General features: G+C 38.9%; 1 long non-coding RNA gene across 3 annotated transcripts in view; it reads left to right on the top strand.

The window, feature by feature from the left end:
* The window catches only part of LOC123798311 (uncharacterized), a 78744-nt gene that overhangs the window by 16564 nt on the left and 38735 nt on the right, over positions 1 to 23445 (top strand). The window contains exons 2-3 of one of the 3 annotated variants that reach the window (XR_015724422.1): positions 12052 to 12147; positions 12279 to 12331. This is a non-coding gene — a long non-coding RNA (uncharacterized LOC123798311). Of the gene's footprint in view, positions 1 to 12051; positions 12148 to 12274; positions 12332 to 23445 lie in introns of all 3 variants that reach the window. The other 2 variants (XR_015724413.1, XR_015724403.1) reach the window with 2 other exon arrangements.

Raw genomic sequence — 23445 nt, 5'->3', positions numbered from 1 at the left:
GGTTTTATGTGATCTGATTGCTGCAGTGGTAAACTGTTGAGAAGCTGGGCAGTGAGCTGCCCCCTCTCATGTTTCAAATGTCCCAGATGAGCTTGGGAGAAGAGGAGCAGAGGAGGGAATTCAAAACAAAGCCCCTAAAATCTCAGGATTCTGGCTTATAAATTGACAGGAGTTCCTCATGTAGCTACTTGTTGTGTAGGAAGCAAAGTCAAAGTTCTATTAAGTAAGTGAAAGAAATACTTTGCAAACTCCTGCCCAGATGGAAGTTCCTGCTTACATTTTAATAGAAGTGGATTGCCATGAAACAAGGTTTGGGGAAAATTAATGGTGTAGTTTTCATAGTAAATTGGCTACTGGCATGTTATTTGAAAATAATGTAAAGTATTCATCAGCTAACTGAATAAAAAACTGCTTAAACTATCATTTTCCAGCTCATATGGTTGATAGTCTATTGACACAGCTGTCTTAACCTATGTGTGGCGACATATTGGCTTGTTAATGATCGTTATTCATCACCATTTTGCTTAGAGGAGTACCTCGCAATTAAAAGAAACCCATGGTGGTAAAGACTATGGTAAGAAAGCTTGCTTTGTATTCTTTTTTACTTGATGTTTTTAGTGAGATAGACACAGATCCACATGCGGTCGTTAGAGGTAATATAGAGAGATCTTATTTATACACTTCTCAGCTTCTCTCAATGGTAACATTTCTCAAATATAATATATCCTCACAACCAGAATATTGACATTAATATAATCCCCTGATCTGATTCAGATGTCCCCAGTTTTACTCGTATTCATTTGTGTGTGTGTTTCATTCCATACAATTTTATCACATACAGGTTTCTGTATCACCTTGTCACGACACTGAACAATTCCATTACCACAAGGATCCCTCCTGTTGCTTTTTTTTTTTTTTAAAGATTTATTTATTTATTCGACAGAAATAGAAACAGCCAGCGAGAGAGGGAACACAAGCAGGGGCAGTGGGAGAGGAAGAAGCAGGCTCATAGCGGAGGAGCCTGATGTGGGGCTCGATCCCATAACACCGGGATCACGCCCTGAGCCGAAGGCAGACGCTTAACCACTGTGCCACCCAGGCGCCCCATCCCTCCTGTTGCTTTTTACAACCATATCCATATCTCCTCCCCTTGCACCACTCACTGCCAACCAAACCCCTAACAACTACTGATCTGCCCTTCATTCCTAAAATTTGTCATTTCCAAAATGTTACATGTTATGTAACCTTCAAGATTGGCTCTTTTTTCACTCAGCCTAATTCTCTAAAGATCCATCCGAGCTGTTGAAAATAATAGTTTGTTTCTTTTTATTGTTGGGTAGTACCCATGCTATGGATATACTAGTTTGTTTAACCATTCATCTCTTGAAGGACATTTGGGCTGTTTCAAGTTTTTGGCTATTACAAATAAAACTGTATGAGAATCTAGATACAGCCTTTGGTGTGAACATAAATTTTAATCTCTCTGGGATAAATGCCCAAGAGAGCAACTACTGGGTTGAATAGCAATTGCATGTTTAGTTGTATAAGAAACCACCAACCTGTTTTCTAGAGTGGCTGTATCTTTTTACTTCCCACCAACAAGGTATGTGTGATCTTGTTTTTGCACATCTTCTCTAGCATTTAGTGTTGTTATTCTGTTAGGTATATAGTGATATTTCATTGTAGTTCTAATTTGCATTTATCTGATGGCTAATGATGTTCAGTATCTTTTCATGTGCTTATTTACCGTCCAAATACCTTCTTTAGTGAATTGTCTATTCAAGTCTTCTGCCCTTTCTTGTATTTTGAACTGTACAACTTTCTAACTTCAGTTGTGGATTTTTTTTAATTGAAACATACATTGATACCATGTACAGATCTTCCTTGACTTACCATAGGGTTCCATCCTGATAAAACTATCATTATTTTAAAATATCATATCAAAAATGCATTTAATACACCTATCTACTGAGCATCACAGCTTAGCCTAACCCACCTTAGATGTGCCCAGAACGCTTACATTAGCCAGCAGTTGGGCCCTATCACCTCACACAAAGCCTATTTTATAACAAACTATTGAATATCCCATGTAACGTATTGACTACTGAACTGAAATTGATGAACGGAACGGTTGTCTGGGTACAGAATGATTCTGAGCATATCCATTGTTACCCTTGTGACCGCGTGGCTGACTGGGAGCTGTGTCTCTGCGCTGCCTCGCATCACCAGAGAGTGTTATACTGCACCTCACTAGGCTGGCAGCCATCAAACTCACGATTCAAAGTATGGTTTCTATTGAATATGTATCACTTTGCACCATTGTAAAATAGAAAAATCTTAGGTTGAACCATTGTAAGTGGGGGAATGTTCAAATTTTTTTCATTGTTTCATTTCAAACAGAAATGCCAAACACATTTCCCACAGATGTAAGCTTCATATTTGTACTCAAGATTCACTTGAGGTGCAGCTGGGTGGCTCAGTTGGTTAAGTGTCTGCCTTTGGCTCAGGTCATGATCCTGGGGTCCTGAGAATGAGCCCTGCTCAGCGGAGAGTCTGCTTCTCCCTCTCTCTCTTTCTGCCCCTCCCCCAGCCCCACTTATGTGCAGGATCTCTTTCTCAAATAAATAAATAAAATCTTGAAAAAAAAAAAGATTCACTTGAGAGTTCAGCAAGAAATGGTGTCCAGAATGTTCTTAAAAATGTTTTTAATTTCATAAAATATTTTTGACCCTTCGAGATTCTAATTGTTTCAGTTAATTAACGAATTAGGTCAACTAATGGAAGATAAATCTACAGCTTTAAAAATACATCTGAGTTGCAGAATATCCTACACTCCCCATCAACAGCTAGCTTCAGCTAGAAGGAAACTTCCAGGAGACATCAGGGTCTCTAAGATGTTGAACCTATGTTGAGGAGCTGGGTTCAGCAGGGCCTGCGAGACGAGCACAACTGCCAACCCTTGTGGTTTATCATCAGTGGGGTCAGTAGAGAACTGATGGGGTGGTGAGAGGGCTGAAATCTCATCTTAGTCAGCCACAGCACACACCAATATAACATCAGTGTCTGGGGGCTTGCTGGAAGTCTCTACAGTGAGAGGAGGGGTGAGGGATGATGATTGGGATAGAGAAGACAGTGGTGTCCCCCAGGGCCCATTCCTGTCTAGGGCCCACCATAGAAGGGGACGTTTCCAAGCCAATGAATATAGAGACAGGTGAGATGGACCGACTAGAGATGTGGGGCAGACAGGACATGGCTTTGAATAGTTGTTTGTGGAAAGGAGTCTGAATGAGAGGGAAGCCCCAGACCTAAGGAGAGAAATATTATGTCTTGTTTTTCCTTTCCTTCCAGGGCCATACCACTGAGAACGGCTTTTAGAAACTATAAACACTGGTGTGGGCCTTGTTGGTAGTGGATAGTGAGTGACTGAATAACCCACTTAGTATTTTGTTTTTTAATTCTGGAGTCTATGTATATTAGTCCAGTGTCCAGTCTCCTCAAATACTTTCTAAGGCTATAGGCTGGATAGGACCAAAACTGTCCTAAATTAAAGAGAGAAAGAAATTCTGACCAAGACTTACAATTTGAGGGGTGAATAAAATATCTCCCAATATTTATTTCCCTGTCTATTCTTCCCCTAAGCTAACATGATCTTTTACTTGTAATATCCACAGCCACATTTCTTAAACAAGTTGGCCCCATTTCCTTATTCTCTGTCACTCTTTGACTCATCTCTCCTCCAATATAGCTTTTGCTGATGACCACCATGTCATTAAATCAATGAGTATTTTTTTTTAAGTTTCATCTCATTTGACTGCAAGACAGAATTTTTTTCTCTGACTCCCAATGTCCCTCTGACCTTCCTATTCCCTCTTTTAGACTTACCCTCCTCTAATGAGACCATAAAGTTGGAGCCCCTCAAGATTGATTCCTAAACCCTTTCTCTAAATCTACCTACATCCACAGACATGTGATGTCACTTGTACCTCTTTTGAAGCTATCGGAGTTTTTCCATTAAATCAAACTTACTGTTTATTCATTCTTCCCTCCTGCCCCCCCCCAACCAGTTCACTCTCTACAGTGTTACTTATAAAAAGTAATTTTGTCACTTCTCCACTTTTAAAGACTGGCTCCTGCTTGCTTCTCCTACTGCTGCCAGTCTCAGGCTCTGTCAACACATCCTCCTTTCAGTTCTTTATGTCTCAGGGTCTTTGCTAAGGCAGTTCCTCTGCCTGAAACATTTCTGCCTCACCTCCCCTCCAACTTCATCTAGTTGTTGACTAATCATCCTTCACATTTTAGCCCAAATGTTACTTCCTCAGAAAAGCTTCCTGACAACACCAAAATAGATCAAGTCTATCTCTCATGAGCTTCAGAGACCCCTGAACTCTTCTAAAGGCTTTTCGCTGTTTTTATGTATTCAAGTGATTATTTGATTAATTCGTGTCTCTCTTACTAGACTGTAAGCTCCAGAAGAGAAGGCACCTTGGCCATTAGTCTTCTCTGTAGCTCCGGAACACAGTATAGAGAATGAGCGAAGAGATCAACCTGTCATAATTGTTCAAGAGCCTGAAATCTACCCCCTTGGCCCCCAGGTCTCCAAGGAGTAGGTCTTCCACAGCCATCAGGCATGGGATCCTCGAGTGGGTACACTGGCCCCAGAAGTAAGCATGGATTGTGACTGCCTCATGCTTAACTTGGCACACCAAGTTCAATTTCTGGTGACCTTTTCTGATGATATGAATAATTTCTGAAAGCCTTGCTCATCCAGAAAATTGTCTCAGTTTTTATTTTTAAAATGTTTTAAAATAACATTGGTAGAGCATTTTATAAAGTAGAGACATTTTCATTATGTCATTTCAATCTCCAAACACCCTCTGAAAGAACATATTATTCTCAATTGACAGATGGAGAAAATGAGGCTTAGAGGGATTAAGTGACTAACCTAAATTCTCTCAGCTAATAAGGGACTAAGCAGGGACTTCATTCCAGATTTTTCAGTGCCCTGTTCTGTCTTTTCCTACTGCTAGATAATTTCTCATGGCTTCTCTTCACTGGGTCAAGTCGGAATTTGGACTTTTAGGGTTAACAATAAACCAAGAATGATGTAGCTCGCACCACAGCTACATAGATGACATATATAACATACGTTACGGCGTTTCTCTCTCTCCTAATTTGGGAGAATACATCCATCTGATTCAGTTTTTCTTATACGACAAGGGAGACATTTGACTTGTATAGCTGTCTTTGTCAAATAGCCATGTTTTCCTTTCTTTCTTTCTTTCTTTCTTTCTTTCTTTCTTTCTTTCTTTCTTTCTTTCTTTCTTTCAATGATAGTGTTCAGGGAATTGTTCACTGGGTTTATAAAATAATAGGACAAACCCTAAAATCTATGGAAAGGTGAATTATTATTATTCATCTATTTGAATCTTTTTTTCCTTGATATTATCAAGCCATATTTATATCACTTCAAATAAAATAAAAAGTGTAAAACAATTATTAGATAGAGTAGCTTTTTAAATTTTTTTAAAGTTTATTTATTTATTTGAGAGCAAGAGAGAGCACAAGAGGGGAAAGGGCGGAGGGAGAGGAGAGTGATTCTCAAGCAGACCTGATGCAGGCTTTGATCTCAAGACCCTGAGATCGTGACCTGAGCACAAATCCAGAGTCAGCCGCTTAATCAACTGAGCCACGCAGGTGCCCCTGGATAGAGCAGACTTTATAACAGCTGGTTAGGCGTCCTAAAGTGGGGCAAAACCTTACATTTTCCAGCATAAAAAAAGAGAAGTCTGTATATTTATCATTCAGGTTTGCGGGTACAGCCAACCCCTTTTTTGCTGGGCATTTATTGCACAAGAATGTGGATGTCCATTTCTGAATTCAAGGGTTGTTAGTCCTGACTAGCCGGTTAGTTGCTACTGAAAAACAGAAAAGTAATTGCAGTGTGGAAAATCTGACTCTTTACTTTGGGCTAGTTTAGATTTTTATCAAGTGTCCTCCCCTTAAGGCAAGCTTTATGGTGGCAGTTGGAGTCCAATTCTTGGCTCCATAAATATTTATTTGAAGATCACCCGTAAATTTAGGTCATGGTTCTAGTGTCACTATGAGAATGTGATGAGCACATTTGCTGTGGGGGCTCAGTAAAAAAAAAAAGAAGGAGGAGGCTAAAAGGAGCTGTGCAATATACCTGGAGAGCGCAGGCCCTGTGCAGACACTGTAGATTGTAAGACTCGCCATGAATTTGAAAACATCCTCTTTCCTTTGTCAGGAAAGAAGAGAAAGCCAGCAGGAGGCCATGGTCCTGAGGACTCCAGCAGTCCGAGGCCACACCAGCTCTCTCTGAAAGCAGAGGGTATTCATAAAAACAAATGAACAAACGAGCAAAAAGCCTCCCAGTTCATGGAAAAGAACCTATTTTAAATACAAGCACACTAACATAAAAACATTTTGATTCTAGAAAAGTTAAACTGGAAAAAAATGTGCATCTTAGGTTACAGGAAGCCTGGTAGCTAATTCTATGTGGCCAATTATTTTCTAGTTTCCGTGAGTTAGACTGGATCGTTGGAGGAAGGCACATCAGAGTATCTCAGTTCAGGGACATTCAGGACTGTGAGCTTCAAAACTGCTTGCCAAACATCCCGTGACAGTGCAACGAAACGTATCCCCAAAATGGAACTTTTACATGGTGGGTAGTTAACGGCAACTGGATATTTCTTCTTCAAAAAAAATCCTCACACATTTCAGATTCTTTAATTTAGATTCTTTCTGCATGAGTAGAAAAGAATACAAAGCAAAAACTTGTATTTTGTGTACGGATTTTTGAAACTTTGAAACATTTACTTCAAGCAACCAAAATAAGCAACAAATTTCTTAAACATCCCTATGAAATTATATGATTTCAGGCAGATGGTTTGAAAATAGACTAATGAAATGTAGATGGGAGATTAATTCACTTGTACTGAAATGACATCTATAAAATCTATAACATCTATAATCATAGGAAAACTTACTGTGACAAGTTATATTGGTTTTATTTGCAAGCCTGAAGAAAATGATCTCTTACTACATTCCGACTAGAGTGGGAACCTGGCAAACTCACGCTGGGGACCGAGTCCTTCAGATGCCCGTGGAGCATCTAGGACAGATTACATGACAGGCGATGCCTCATTAAGAAGTTTAAATGCTTTGAAATTACTGTGATGAAAGTTCTTCTGTAGTCTAAATATAGGACGAAGTGTATTACTAAGAAGACTCAATAGTCTAAAATTTGGAAAGTTTTTGTGAATAGCTGCTGTGGATTAAAAATCATAAGAAGCTGTATGATTTTAATTCAGAATCATTCTAGGGAAAGCATTAGTCTTTTTTTCTGTAAATTCCTTCGAAATTACTTCTCGCCTAAAATCACATGGTTCTATAGCCAGTAGTTTAGAAAAATCATTCCTTTTTACGGGGCCTCTAAAAATATATTTTTATATTTTTATGCCCTTGTTGTATGCATGGGAGAGTCTGTAAAGAGAATTTACATTATAATGAGTCATTATTTTCCAAAGCCCCAATATATCATCTGTAATGTGTATACACTGAATGATGAATGATGGAATGACAAGTTAGATTTCTTTTTGCCACTGATAAATTATTAAGAAGTCAAACTTGTTCGAACAAATGTTTTGTTATTGTTTTTGTAATTTTCCTCCTAATGGAAAAATGGTCAAATATTAGACACATAGCTTCAACCAGGTCAAATATAGTTGAACTTTTTCTTTTAACCTAGTCTACAATTGGTACAGCTTGTCATTGTTGGATCCATTTTTAGATGCCCAGAAATAGATTCTTACTATGAGGGAAATCACACGGTTGGATTGGAAGTTTCCTGTTACATCTCCAGAGGAGATGCTGGTGTGTGGCTTTTCATGAGATACTGGGTAGGGGGAATAGAACTGATTCTGTTTGATGGTAATCTGAGTTCTTCCCTGGCAGAAAGCAGTATGGAAGTGTGTAGTAATATGTAAGTATATAGTACTTTCTGTCTCAGAATAAGCCTGTGGGATTTCAGCTTGAGGCTTCTGGGAGGAGAATGACAAGTAACTGCCTTCAAAAATCTTAGCCCCTCTTGTGCCTTTTACATTTTTCCAGCAAAGAACTTAAAACTTGGTACTTCTACAAATGCATATTTGTTAGTTGTATGTTGTGACACAGTGTGTCCTGAATTGAACTAAGGAAAATATCCTTTAGTTCTATAACATTAATGCTCTTTCCCTTTTTCATAGCATTGACCATCCGTTCCAACACCTCCGTCTCGACAGGGTAGATGTGTTTTCTAGGGACCTCTTCTCTCTTAGATGACCGCGGTTGGTGATGGGCTCGTCCATTCCCATGATCTGCACTGATGTTTTACGAGAATTGTGGATATTCTGGCAGCTCGGTAATCAGACAGGCCCTTTGGCTGCCCTCGAATATCAGGGGCAGACCTTGCCTCTTGGACTGAAAAACTTTTTAGTGAGTTGGAGGAACAGGTAATTGCGTTTAATCTTCTGTAAACCAGCCACCAGGAAACATTTGCTACTTATTCCATAATCCGTTCTCCCTATTCCATATCACCCTGCATAGTCCTCCACCCGTACAGCAAAGCTTGTCGAAGAAGAAAACACCGCCAGCAGTATTTGCCTTCTGCTCACATGAAACATTTGTGTTTGTACAGGAACTACAGCCACTTATGAGCCAACACACTGACACTCCGGAAAAAAATTGTATGTTAATGAGCCATTGTCCACACAATTACTACTGTTGTCTTTTCCTTGCAAATAGGCTGTGAGGGACTCACTGTCACTGATCAGAAATTTGTTTTCCATTCGTGATGGTGGATTTTCACGGCTCTATCCACACCCTTGCCTTACTTGCCTCATTGCTGGTGTTCTAATAAGCAATGTGAGAGGCAGTTGACAGGAGGCTAGAAATGTAAGTTAGACTGGCGTCTTTAATTTTTCTGGAAATGTTCTTATTTATGGGGTGATGTGCACTGGTAAAAGAGCAGCCACACCATTGTTGCTTTTAGGAAATGTAATCATTTACAAGGATCCAGAACAAACCACACTTAACAAGGCTGTAGGAGGTGACCACACGCCTCACCAAGTGTTCGTAGTTAACCTTTGTTATCTTCTCCATCTTCACTTTATCCCCAGACTCTTTTACTTCTGCCTTGAGAATTCTGTTTTCCTTCTTTTTTTGCCCTCATGCTCCCTGTGTACCTGCTTAGCTTATCCCTTAAACAAAGGATGTAGTTGCGGTGGCTGTGCTTTGAAGGCTAACTTACTTGGTTTCAGCTCCTTTCATTACTAAACTAAATACTGTCTCAACTAACTGCACTCACTTCAATTTTGCCATTAGATCTCATTAGCTTGAGATCTATTTTTCAGAATAATAAATGTCCACTGAGCATAAAACAAGAGTACATTTGAGGACCAGGGGTATTTCAGATACAGTGAGTGAACACTGAGACCAATGCCCAGCAATCCTTTTTGACTGTACAGCTGTGGTCATGCTTCCTACTGAAGTTAAGAGAAATTTCTGTTGCTGGTGTCCCACATCAGGACCATATCAGAACTTTCTAGTGTATGCTTATTCAATGAAATGGAGGTATAATTGAAAAAGGACAACCAGCATCTTGGTCCAGGTAAATTATAGATTAAAAAGGTTTTGGTGTGGGGGACCTTGGGTGGCTCAGTTGGTTAAGTGTCCAACTCTTGGTTTCAGCTCAGGTCATGATCCCAAGGTCCCAGGATTGAGCCCTGCATGGGGCTCTGTGCTCAGCAGGGAGTCTACTTTAGATTGTCTCTCTCTCTCTCTGCCCCTCCTCTTGCTCATGTGCTCTGTCTCTCTCTCTCTCTTTCTCAAATAACTAAATAAATCTAAAAAAAAGAAAAAAAAGAAAGAAAAGGTTTTGGTGGTCTGGCATGGAAGCCCAACCATCATTTTCTAATCTGACAAGAACACATTTTCCCATTGAAACAGTCAGTTTAATACTCAGCCTAATGCTTTTAAGTTAGAAACAAACAGTAACACATGTGCACACCAGAGAGGCAAGAGAAGGTTAGAACAAATTCAATACATAAATAGGCAGAATTTGTACTGTGTATAAGGATATATTTATTATAGGGCTCCGGAGTGAGGAAACGTATTTACGGGTTAGCAGAGTTGACCAGGATCTAATGATTCCAGACATACTTTTGGGGGAAAATAATAAGGAGTATCTTTTGAGAGAAGGTGACAGAGCAATAATTCAGAAAAGCTGGACAAACTAATATAGGAATGATCAATTTCCAATGCCACAGCGTCCAAAGGCTTGGGTTCAAACTTCAAAAAAAAAAAAAAATCATTTTACCACCCTTGAATGATTAGCCAAAATGCCACAGGGAACTTAATATGATTCCCTGTGAGGAACCATGAAGCTTGATGATCTTTTAAGGTTTCTTCCAGTTCTGTAATCTGAATCTTCCTGAAAGGATATTCTAATTATACAGCTAAGAAGATTCAGTAATTGCCTCTTCCTTTTCTAGAGAAAAGCTGCTTCAGGAAGTGAAGTTACAATAGACAAACTATTCACACACAGTCCTTTATTGGTGCAAAAACTAGTCTAGGCAATTTTATTCCCCATCCGGGCTATAGGAACCAAGTTAGGATGGGGCCACAGCGCCCTCTAGCCTGCATGCCTGCATAGCCAGAGGTGGGGCTTTGACGGATTCTGTAGGAAACCATTAAGCTTTGTTAGTAGATTTTCTTCATACAATACATTCTCTTACCATTTGTTTATGTAATTTATAAACTTCAAAAGTGTTGCTCCCTCTTCAAGTTAAAGGACACTGTTATTCATTTTAGGGAAATGAATAACACCACACCCAAGACCTCCTCTACTCCATTTATCTAAGATTCCTTGGAGTTTTAATTTTTGTAAAACCTGACTTTCAGATATTTTGTTCTCATGAAGGAAAGAAGTTTATAGCAAAACATCTTCATACAGATGACGAATTCACTGAGTATTTTAAGATCATATATTTGGAAAAGTAAATGGACGTGTATGTAATATGAGGTGGAACCATATTGCATTTCTCTAAACCATGTTTGACCTACAAAAATGGCTATTTTGTATGGTTTACCCTACTATTTAAAAGGATAAACAAGAAATGATGAAGAGAACTGGGATCTGGGAGACATGTGAGAGGCAGAATTATTTTTTTATATCTATTATTTGAAATTCAAGGATCTTTTCACCATATTCGAAAAATTAATAAAAATATCTTAAGAGGAGAAAAAAGAAAAACATGTGGTCATAAATTTTCCTAAACTGAAAACTTACTTTCTCCTCCTTCCACACTCCTTGCCATACGCTTCTCTCTTCTTTGCCAGACTTCTTTGTTAAACTCTCTGATGAGCTATTATTTTCAAACCACTAACAAATAATTTTTAGAAATATAATCGAAGGAAGTGTATCATCCAATTACATACATATATATGTGTAAGGGTTTTTATTGTTGTAGGGTAGTGGAGAATTTAAACAACATAGATGGGAGAGTATAAATAGAACATGATTCATGCATCTGTTAGAATACTATGTAGGTACTGTTTTTAAATTGACTTTTCGTATGCTTTCCAACTTTTTTTTTTTTAAAGATTTTATCTATTTATTTGAAAGAGAGGGAGACAGAGATAGCGAGAGAGAACACAAGTGGGGAGGAGAGGGAGAAGCAGACTCTCCGCGGAGCAGAGAGCCGGAGGAGGGACTTGATCCCAGGACCCTGGGGTCATGACCTAAGCCGAAGGCAGATGCTTAAGGGACTGAGCCACCCCGACGCGCCCCTAACTTTTTTTTTTTTTTTTTTTGGATAGCTGGGCTTGAGGTACTGGTAAAAGGAACTGCTGTAAATAGGCCTTTAGTAATAAGGTAAGTGTGTGGGGGGAAGCAGTTTATTGTTCTATGATCAGGTCTCAGGCTTTTAGTGAGCCTATGCTTCTGGATTGTAAATGCCACAAGTGTTTCTTAGTCTTTTTCTCCCCTTTTAGGTGGGACAGAATGGCTAGAGTGGGCTGGCCGTGGGTATTTCCCTTCCCCCACGTGAAAGACTAGAGCTGACTGGAGTGGCTGTTTGCCTTCCCCAGGTGAGTTAGGCTTAGTAATACTGCAGCAGGCTAGGCTCTGGTTAACTAGTTTCTCCTGAGTGCGGGCTTTATTTGGAAGAACAGACGCCTCTGGTCTCTTTCAAAATGGATACTTCTTCCTTCCCAGCCAGAAGCCGCAGGGGATTTTTCTTCTTACTGTGGGAAATTGCTCAAGCTCCTGGAGGTAAGTTTTACAAAATTGTGGAGATCCACTATGATGGAGTCCCCAGGACTTCTTAACCCTCAGATTTGGATATCCTGAGCCTCAAGCAATTCACGAATTGCAGTTCAAGTTTTCTGAGCCTGGTTACTGAAGTGCTTTCCACTAAGTGAGTTTCTGCTCTGGTAAGCCCTGCCTCTCTGTCTGCCAGTCAGTCTTTCCAGTCGTGGAGCTAGAGATGTGCCCAGTGTCCTCTCCACCCTTATGAATTCAGGAAGAGTTGATGATCTTTTGGTGTGTTTAGCTTTTTACTTGTTAGGATGGCGTGGCTATTGCCAACTTCTTTAAATGCAAAACAATAAATGCCTTGAAATTAGTTTTTAAGGAGACACTGAGGTTCTTCCTAAGGAACACTAAAGGATATTACAAGAGAAATGGAAGAAATCTCTAGGGCTAAAGGAGAGCAGAGGAGGGAAGCCGGGAGGTGGGGTAAGAAAGGAAAGTAAAATACCAGGAGCCCATGAAAACAGTGGTCCAAGAGACAGCACCTCTGTTCAAGGTGTAAGGGCATTAGGTCTGAGGAAAGACTGCTGTGCGGTGCCAAAACTCAAATTGGCTCAGAGACCTGACCAGCCAGAAAACTACCTCGAGTTTCTATGAAAGAGAGCTTCACATTGCCTACACCCAGGACCTGTGCCTGCCCATTGTGTAATCTGCACTCTGGGAGAACCATCCTCTCTTTCTGTACCAAGTTCTCACCAGCTGATTATCCAGCATGACAATGCCCAGTCCCTCCACCAGTCTTTGCTTTCTCCTACCTCTTGACAATGTCTTTAGGGCATCTATTTGTCCAAGGGGACCTACTGGTGTGGTGGTGGTATGGGAGGGATAGGGCTGACAAACTGGCTATGTTCGAGGACCCTAAACTTGAGCAACCAGAAGTGGACACCACTGTTCTGTCTGAACACATTAAAAAAAAAAAAAATCTGAAAGGAAATATATCAAATTAGGACAAGATATTTTGACCTCTCTGTTGGACAATTTTTTCCCACTATTTTTCTATGAGATTGTTTTGACTTTGTTTCTAAATATCAGAACTTTAATGACCATTTATAGGCTTGATTGTGTTTAAAGAGAGAGACAGAAAGAGAGAGATGACAGACCCAAAATGGAGTCACTTGTGCTGGGTCCCATGTCAGCAAACCAAGACTTAAAATCCAACTTAACTGCAGTCTCAGCCTTTCCAGGGAATATGACCTTTAACCAGTTGAGGTGGACTTACCTGATCAGCACTAGTGGGGTAATCTGCAAGATAGACCCCTGCCCTTCAGAGCTCTTTTCCACTTGCTAGGTGGGATGCTGCCTGACTCATGAATTGTTGATTAAGCCAATTAGATTTTCAGATTTACTCAGTTGACTTGTTTTCTAACAATTCATTTCAGAGTTAAAATATACTGTTTCCATTTTTATTTTTATTTTGCTAAAATGATTTTCTTTAGGGAACAGCTTTTATGTGTAAATTCTGTAATGAAGATTTTTATTTATGATGGTACACAGTGCGTGACCTTTATTAGGGTGCATTATTACTACTAAGTCCAATTTCCCCAGTTCAAATTTGCAAATTTAATTTTTTCAAGGAATCAGAATTCTTCCATTACTTCTAATCAAAATTTTATTGTGTATATAATTTTACAATTTATTTCTCCTTTAAAAAGCCAAAATTTTTCTGGGTTAACATGTACAGTTATCCTTTCGGCTGGTTTCCTGTTATAATAAAGAAGGGTCCAGTCCACCTGGAGTCACAGAAGGAGGCAGGTGCCAAAAAGCAGGGAGATTCAGTGGTGGGAAGATGAAAGAACATTTATCCAAGAGCTTCTATTTTCCCTCATGATGTATGAGGCAAGGAGAGCAACTAAAAATGAGGGAGGAGAAGGATGTGAGTAAGTTTTTGGAGAGAGGAGAATGTGTGATGTGGTTGTTTTGGAGAGAGAAGCTGTCCAATCAGGCAAATAGGGTAGGATTGTTGGTGTGTTAAGTGCTCTTTTGAGATCTGTGGTAATGGGTTTTAAGTGAGACCAGCTGTGTCTGTTTCTCCCACTATGTTCAGCTGCTTGAATTCGGGAGCATGGCAGACAGTTGAGTTTCACTTGAGTTGGAATTTGGCAAGGTGTTGGTGGCTGAGGAAGAAAGCATTGCTCCTATAACTGTCTTTTCTCTCCTACATCATCAAAATTTACTCACAGATTATTTCCTTTGGTATAAAATATGTTTCAGTGCCTACCGTCCTTAAGCAACAATAATCAACACAAAACAAAATGCTAAACCAAACCTTTCTGTTACTGCACTCCTTTTAAAAGAGCCAAGCTATCACCTCCATTTATCTGTTCCCTTCAGAGCTTACCTTCTTAAATGATAGTCTCAGCTCCATTTCCACACTTTGTATTTTCTACACCCATTCCAATCCAGCTTCTCTCCATGGTTCCACTGACACTGTTTTTCACAGAACCAGTGACTGCCATTGTGCAGCATTAATAGTCAATCCTCCATCCTCCTCTTGAAACCACCTTCTTCTCTTGGACACCTTGACATAACACATCCCTCTTTTCCACCCCCACCCACATTTCATTGGCTGCTCCTTTGGGGTCTCTTCCATAAAATCTTTAAATGTTGGAGATCATATTGCTAGGAATCACTTTTTGTTATCTATTTTTCCTAGGGAATCTTCTTTATTAGCAAGTATTTAAATATCATTTATATGCCAATGATCTCTATAAATTGATTTTCCAATGTTGAAAAATCCTTACATTCCTAGATCCACCATTGATTATGATGTAGTGGGTTTTTTGTTTGTTTGTTTGTTTTTTGTGGTTTTTTTTGTACATTGATGAGTGCAATTTGCTAATGCTTTATTTAGGAGTTTTGCAACTGTATTTATCAGTGAGATTACCTATAACTTTTCTTTCATTTTAATTAAATACAATTTTTCAAAATAAGCCTTATTAAAGAAAAACTATTCTATATTCCAAATAAAACTATTTTAGTAGAACTTTCCTTTCTAGAAACACTAATTAAGGAAGCAAGGCATTTTGTAAAATGTGGTCGTGAACAAGCCACAGTAAAAAGTAAATGTTTACTTAACTTTCACTTCCTCAAAACAGAGGATACTTTCTGTCCCTCAGACTTGGAAACAAGGTAAAGAATAGCCCCTCAGCAACTTTGAGCGAGGAGGTCGCTAAAACAAAACTCAAGCAATTGAGGGGCACCTGGGTGTCTCAGTTGACTGAGCATCTGACTTTTGGTTTTTGCTCAGGTCATGATCTCAGGGTCATGGGATCGAGGTGCCTCAGGCTCCCCATTCAGTGGGGAGTCTGCTTGGGATTCTGCCCCTACCCCTGCTCTGTCTTTCTGTCTGTCTAAAATAAGTAAATAAATAAATCTTTAAAAAACAAACAAACAACTTAAGCAGTTGAATATGGATGCCTCTTAAAAGAATTTGGGGGACCCTAACAAAGGATCCTAGTTCTATTTGTAGTAACTGATACAAAGGGGAAGTGGCTCTGCCCAAATCGCAGTGATGCCAGAGCCTGGCCCAGCCTGGTGCTCACCTATGCTGTGCTCCCTGAGCAAAGTCTGGTACTTCTGCTCCAGGGGAGACATTTTCTTTTTAGAGGTTCAGTGTCCAGGGAGCTTTTTGTGCAAATGATAATGCAGGCTCCATGTGAGTATCTTAAGGGTTGGAGGCAAAAGTATTTTTCTAACATGGCTGGGCAGAGTCCAGGTTTCAAATGGCTCATTTCCAGTTTGTCCTAAAATCTCACCACACATTTGTAGACCTAGGACAACAGACCTCTGCTACATTGTCATAATCACATCTAACGTCTGTCCTGACTTAGATTCGTGTTCTGTGCCTGACAATGGTCCCTGCGTTTAACAAGTAATGCCCACACATAAAACGATCCACTATTACCAGGCATATGGTCACAAAACATTAATAATCTTCTGCAGACCAAGCAAATGTTTTAAACCATAACGGTCATGCATCATATCCACAGCCAGAAACCCCAAGATCAAGAAAATTTATGCAATACAAATAAAAGGACACACACATACACACACACACTTCTTACAGAACTGTGCTTAGGGAAATTTTGTTGAGTGCCACTGAAGGCATATTTTGCTAAACTGCTACTTAAGGTATTTTTGTTATCCCAGTAGGGCACAGCTGTTTATTGGATGAGGAGAAAAGAAAGCGATGCTTGTGGCAACCAGACAGTTTTAAGGTCTTTTCGAGTTGTATAAAAATGGATCTGAAGGGGCGCCTGGGTGGCACAGCGGTTGGGCGTCTGCCTTCGGCTCAGGGCGTGATCCCGGCGTTATGGGATTGAGCCCCACGTCGGGCTCCTCCGCTGGGAGCCTGCTTCTTCCTCTCCCACTCCCCCTGCTTGTGTTCCCTCTCTCGCTGGCTGTTTCTGTCAAATAAATAAATAAAATCTTTAAAAAAAAAATGGATCTGAAGACATGTGTAAGTTGTCAGGATGGAAAGCTGGAGCTGAAGTGTGGTAGCGAACCAGCTGCAGAAGCATACAGCAGCTATGTCTTGTGGTCAGACCTGCCCAGATAGGCGAAAATGTTTCAGGACACATAGCTTCTTGGCCTTGTTCCATTTCATTACATAATGTGATCAATTATGTATGAATTTCACAAAAGATTCATATTCTGCTACATTGGTATAGATGATTTGCTCATACCTCTCCTTAATTTGAGTCTTTTAAGAGATTCTTACATATTATTCCAACCTGTATGGAGGTAAAGGGGGGCTGGCCCTTCTTCAGAAGGGATCTGGAGAACTAGGTGGTATGCATGCTGAGGAGTAAGGCTGATTCTCCAACCTACAAGCTTCACTCTGAATGTCTCTGCCTCTGATACTGACTGTATTCATGCTTTATCTTCTGAAAATTTGCTCCAGAACTGGGTGGTTGGCAGTTGGGCAGAACAGGCTGCAGCACAGTGGGCCGAGGTGGCAGGGCCCCCAGGGCCTGGGATTCAGGGTGTGGCCTGGCAGTGGGGCGCAGCACTGCTTGGGGGAACCTGGGCTCAACAGCGCCCTCTGGTCTGCGGCAGCGTCATGGGACTCCCGTTGCAGCCAAGCAGCTGGGCCTGGAGCGGGTGCTGTTGGAACTGTGGCCCACCCCCCTGCTGCTCTGAGGAGCTGACAGACCAGGCCTCTCCAGTGGCACCTCCAGCACCCCACACAGAAGGACTTTAATAATAACGTGCACAATTATCACTAGAGTGTACTGTGATTAACTAGCAATTGTAAAGTATTAGGTAAATATCAAACACCTATAAAAGAGTGGAATAACTGAAATCCAGTCTCTGAGATTTAAGGAAAAAGAAGTGGCACTTAATTTTTTTTTATATATTAATGTTTTTCCTCTTAGTTTATAATTTTAGAAGACTTTAAAAATGCCAGATCCATGATCGATCCCAAGATTTTCAAGTGTGGGGAACCCTTTGTAACAGAAAATATTTTATAGGCCTTTATGTGATTAAATTTATAACAATTTTTTTCTTAAGTTTTTAATTTTAAGTATAGTTAACATACAGTGTCATCAGTTTCAGGTGTACAATATAGTGATTCAACTATTCTATACATTACTCAGTGCTCATCATGGTGAGTGTGCTCTTTAATCCCCATCACCTACTTCATCCAGCCTCCCACCCACCACCCTTCTGGTAACCATCTGTTTGCTCTTTACAGCTAAGAGTCTGTTTCTTGGTTTGTCTCTCTCTGTCTTTTCCTTTATTTTGTTTCTTAAATTCCACATATGAATGAAATCTTATGGTATTCATCTTTCTCTGACTTCTTTTGCTTAGCATAATACTCTCTAGCTCTTTCCATGTTGTTGCAAATGGCAAAATTTCATTCTTATGGCTGAGTGTTTCATTGGATGTATGTGTATGTGTGTTTGTGTCAGTGTATATATGTGTGTGTATATATATATTTATCACTTCTTTATCCATTCATCTGTTGATGGACACTTGGGCTCCTTCCATAGTTTGGCTATTGTAAATAATGCTGCTATAAACATAGGGGTGCATGTATCCCTTTGAATTCACGTTTTTGTATTTTCTGGGTAAATACCCAATAATGTGATTACTGGATCATTGAGTAATCCTTTTTTTTTTTTCCTGAAAGAGAGAGAGAGAGAGAGAGAGAGAAAGAGAGATCACGAGCTGGGGGAGGGGTATAGGGAGAAGCAGACTCCCCGCTGAGCAGGGAGCCTGATGTGGGACTCCATCCCAGTACCCTGGGATCACAACCTAAGCTGAAGGCAGACACTTAACCAACTGAGCCACCCACGTGCCTGAGTAGTTCTATTTTTAATTTTTTGGTGAACCTCCAATCTGTTTTCCACAGTGGCTGCACCAGTTTGGATTTTCACCAACAGTGCAAGAGGGTTCTTTTCTCCATACCCTTGCCAACATCTGTTTTCTTGTGTTTTTGATACTAGTCATTTTCACAGGTGTGAGGTGGTATCTCGTGGTTTTGATTTGCATTTCTCTGATGATGAGTGATGTCAAATATCTTTTCATGTGTCTGTTGGCCAACAGACAATGTCTGTTCATGTCTTCTGCCCATTTCTAAATTGCATTATTTGTTTTTTTTATGTTAAGATGTAGAAGTTCTTTATATATTTTAGATACTAACCCTTTATCAGATATGTCATTTGCAAATATCTTTTCCCATTCTGTAGATTACCTTTTAGTTTTGTTGATTAGTTCCTTTGCTATGGAGAAGCTTTTTATTTTGGTGTAATCCCAACAGTTTATTTTTGCTTTTATTTCCCTTGCCTCAGGAGACAGAGCAAGAAAAAATGTTGCATGGCTGATGTCACAGAAATTACTGCCTGTGCTCTCTTCCAGGATTTTTATGGTTCCATATCTCGCCTGTGATCCTTAATCCATTTTGAGTTTATTTTTTTGTGTTGTAAGAAAATGGTCCAGTTTCATTTTTTTGCATGTAGCTGTCCAGTTTTCCTAGGACCATTTGTTGAAGAGACTTTTTTCCATTGTATATTATTTCCTCAACTTTGTTGAGTATTAATTGGTGATATAATTGTAGGTTTATTTCTGGGTTTTCTATTCTGTTCTATTACTCTATGTGTCAATATTTATGCCAGTACCACAGTGTTTTGATTACAACAGCTTTGCAATATAACTTGAAGTCTGGAATTTAATACCTACAGTTGTTTTTTTTTTTTTTTTTTTCTTTTTCAAAACTGCCTAGGCTATTTAGGGTCTTTTGTGGTTCCATACAAATTTTAAGATTGTTCTAGCTCTGTGAAAATGTTATTGGTACTTTGGTAGGGATTGCATTAAATGTGTAGATTGCTTTGGGTAGTACGGACATTTTAACAGTATTTTTTCTTTCAATCTGTAGCATGGAATATCTTTCCATTTCTTTGTATCATCATCAATTTCTTTCATCAGTGTTTTATAGTTTTCAGAGTATAGTTCTTTCACCTCTTTGGTTAAGTTTTTCCTAGATATTTTATTGTTTTTGGTGCAATTGTAAGTTTAATTGTTTTCTTAATTTCACTTTCCCCTGTTTCATTATTGGTGTATAGGAATACAATGGATTTCTGTACATTGATTTTGTATCCTGTGACTTTACTGAATTCATTAATCAGTTCTAGTAGTTTTTTGGTGGACTCTTTGGGGTTTTCTACATAGAGTATCATGTCATCTGCAAATAGTGAAAGTTTTACTTCTTCCTTAACAATTTAGATAACTTTTGTTTCTTTTTGTTGTCTGATTGCTTGGCTGGGACTTCCAGTACTATGTTGAATAACAGTGGTGAGAGTAAACATTCTTGTCTTGGTTCTGACTTTAGTGGAGAAGCTCTCAGTTTTTCACCATTGATGTTAGTGGTGAGTTTTTTGCGTAAGGCCTTTAATATGTCGAGGTATATTCCCTCTAAAACTATTTTGTTGAGAGTTTTTATCATGAAGGATGTTGTACTTTGTTAAATGCTTTTTCTGCATTTATTGAAATGATCATACAGTTTTTATCCTTTTTCTTATTGATGGGACTTATCACATTGTTTTTATAAATATCAAACCACCCTTGTATCCCAGGAATGAATCCCATTTGCTTGTGGTGAATGATTTTTTTCATGTATTGTTGGATTCAGCTTGCTAGTATTCTGTTGAGGTTTTGTATGTTCATCAGAGATACTGGCCTATTGTTCTCTCTCTCTCTCAATCTCTGTCTCTCTTTTTTTTGTAGTGTCTTTATCTGGTTTTGGTATCAGGATAATATTGGCCTCATAGAATGAATTTGGAAGTTTTCCTTTTCTATTTTTTTAGGATAGATTTTTTTTTTTTTTTTTTGAGAAGAAGAGGTATTAACTCTTCTTTAAATGTTTGATAGACTTCACCTGTGAAGCCATCTGTTCTGGACTTTTGTTTATTGGGAGTTGTTGATAACTGATTCAGTTTCTTTACTGGCTACCAGTCTGTTTGAATTTTCTATTCCTTTATGTTTCAGTTTTGGAAGGTTATATGCTTCTAGGAATTTATCCATTTCTTCCAGGTTGTCCAATTGTTGGCATATAATTTTTCATAATATTCTCTTAAAATTGTTTTTCCATAGTGTTGGTTATTATTTCTCCTTTTTGTGATTTTGTTTGGGTTTTTTCTCTCTCTTTTTGATGAGACTAGCTAAAGGTTTATCAATTTTGTTGATCCTTTCAAAGAACCAGCTCTGGTTTCATTAATCTCTTCTATTGTTTTTTAGTTTCTATATAATTTCTTTTCTAATTTTTATTATTTCCTTCCTTCTGTTGGTTTGGGGTTTTGTTCTTCTTTTTCTAGCTCTTTTGGGTGTAAGATTAGGTTGTTTGAAATTTTTCTTGCTTCTTGAGGTAGGCCTGTCTTGCTTCAAACTTCCCTCTTAAAAATGCTTTTGCTGTATCCCAAAGATTTTGGACCACTGTGTTTTCACTTTCATTTGTTTTTCCATGTAATTTTTTATTTCTTTTTTGATTTCTCAGTTGCCCCATTCATTGTGTATTAGCATGTTATTTATCCTCCATGTATTTGTGCTCTTTCCAGATTTTTTTTCTTATGGTCAATTTCTAGTTTTATAGCACTGTGGTTGGAAGAGATGCATGGTATGACTTCAAGCTTTTTAAATTTATTGAGACTTGTTTTGTGGGCTAATATGTGATCTGTTCTAGAGAAAATTCCATGTGTACTTGAAAAAAATATGTATTCTATTGTTTTAGGATGGAATGTTCTGAATATACCTGTTAAGTCCATCTAGTCCAGTGTGTCATTCAAAGCCACCATTTCCTTGTTTAAACGTTTGGATTGTCTGTCCATTGATGTAAGCGAGGTGTTAAAGTCCTCTACTATTATTGTTTTTCTATTGATTATTCTTTTGTGTTTGTTATTAACTGTTTTATGCATTTGGGTGCTCCCATTTTGGGTGTATAAATATTAACAATTGTTATGTCTTCTTGTTGTATTGTCCCCTTTATTACGTAGGTCCTTCTGTGTCTCCTATTACAGTCTTTGTTTTAAAGTCTATTTTGTCCGATATAAGTATTGCTACCCTGGCTTTCTTTTGACATCCATTTGCATGATTATGTTTCTCCATCCCCTTACTTTCAAGCTTCAGTGACTTTAGATCTAAAATGAGTCTCTTGTAGGCAGCATATAGACAGGTCTTAGTTTTTTATCCACTCTGTCATCCTATATTTTTTGATTGGACCATATTCATTCAAAGTAATTATTGATAGATATGTATTTATTGCCATTTTATTACTTGTTTTGTGGTTGTTTTTGCAGTTTTTCTCTGATCCTTTCTTGCTCTCTTTCATGGTTTGTAGCATTCCTAAATGGTATCCTTAGATTTCTTTCTCTTTATTGTTTGCATATCTATTATTGGTTTTTTATTTGTGGCTGCCATTAGGTTTGTATATAACATCTTCTGCATATAGCAGTGTATATTAAGTGTATTGTTGCTTAAGTTTGAATCCAGTCTTTACTCCTCTTCACCCCCCACCCCCCGCCGCCGCAACACATTCTTTAGGTCTATGGCATTGTCATAATTTACTTCTTTTCATTTTATGACCCCCTTGACTAATTTTTACAGATATCCTTTTACTACTTTTGTGTTTTTTACTTTTCATACTCCCACTAGTGGTCCTTCCACTCAGAGTTCACTTTAGTATTTTTATAGGGCTGGTTTAGTGGTCATGAACTGCTTTAACTTTTGTTTGTCTGAGAAACTCTTTATCTTTCCTTCTATTCTGAATCATAGCTTTACTGGATAGAGTACTCTTGGCTACAGATTTTTCCCTTTCAGCATTTTGAATGTATCCTGACAATCTTGGCCTGCAAAATTTCTGTTGACAAATCCACTGCTATCTTTGTGGGATTTCCCCATAAGTAGGTAATTGGCTTCTCTTCTGTTGCAGCTTTTCTTTCTTTTTTTTTTTTAATCACTACTTTTTTGCCATTTTAATTACTATGTGTCTTGGTGTGGACCTCCTTGAGTTGATTTGGGAGGGGCCAGTCTCTGTGCCTCCTGGATCTGGATTTCTGTTTTCTTCCCCAGATTAGGGAAGTTTTCAACTGTTTCTTATTTATTTATTTTTTAAGATTTTATTTATTTATTTGACAGAGAGAGAGCCAGCGAGAGAGGGAACACAAGCAGGGGGAGTGGGAGAGGAAGAAGCAGGCTCCCAGCGGAGGAGCCTGATGCGGGGCTCGATCCCAGAACCCTGGGATCACGCCCTGAGCTGAAGGCAGACGCTTAACGACTGAGCCACCCAGGCGCCCCTCAGCTGTTTCTTAAATAAATTTTCTGCCCCTCTTTCTCTGTCTTCTTCTGGGATCCCTATAAAATGAATGTTATTTTGCTTGATGGAGTCGCTGAGTTCCCTAAGACTATTCCTAATTTGCATGATTTTTTTCCTCACACTTTTTTCAGCTTGGTTACTTTCCATTACTCTGTCTTTCAGGTTATTAATTCGTTCCCCACTTCATCTACCCTACTATTTATACCATATTTTAAATTTCATTTATTGTGTTCTTCATCTCTGAATTTTTTTTTTTTAATCTCCT

Source organism: Ursus americanus, chromosome 1, assembly GCF_024610735.1.
Source record: "Ursus americanus isolate L20-20 chromosome 1, mUrsAme1.1.p, whole genome shotgun sequence".
Lineage (NCBI taxonomy): Eukaryota > Metazoa > Chordata > Mammalia > Carnivora > Ursidae > Ursus > Ursus americanus.
This window is presented reverse-complemented; position numbering and strand designations above follow the sequence as displayed.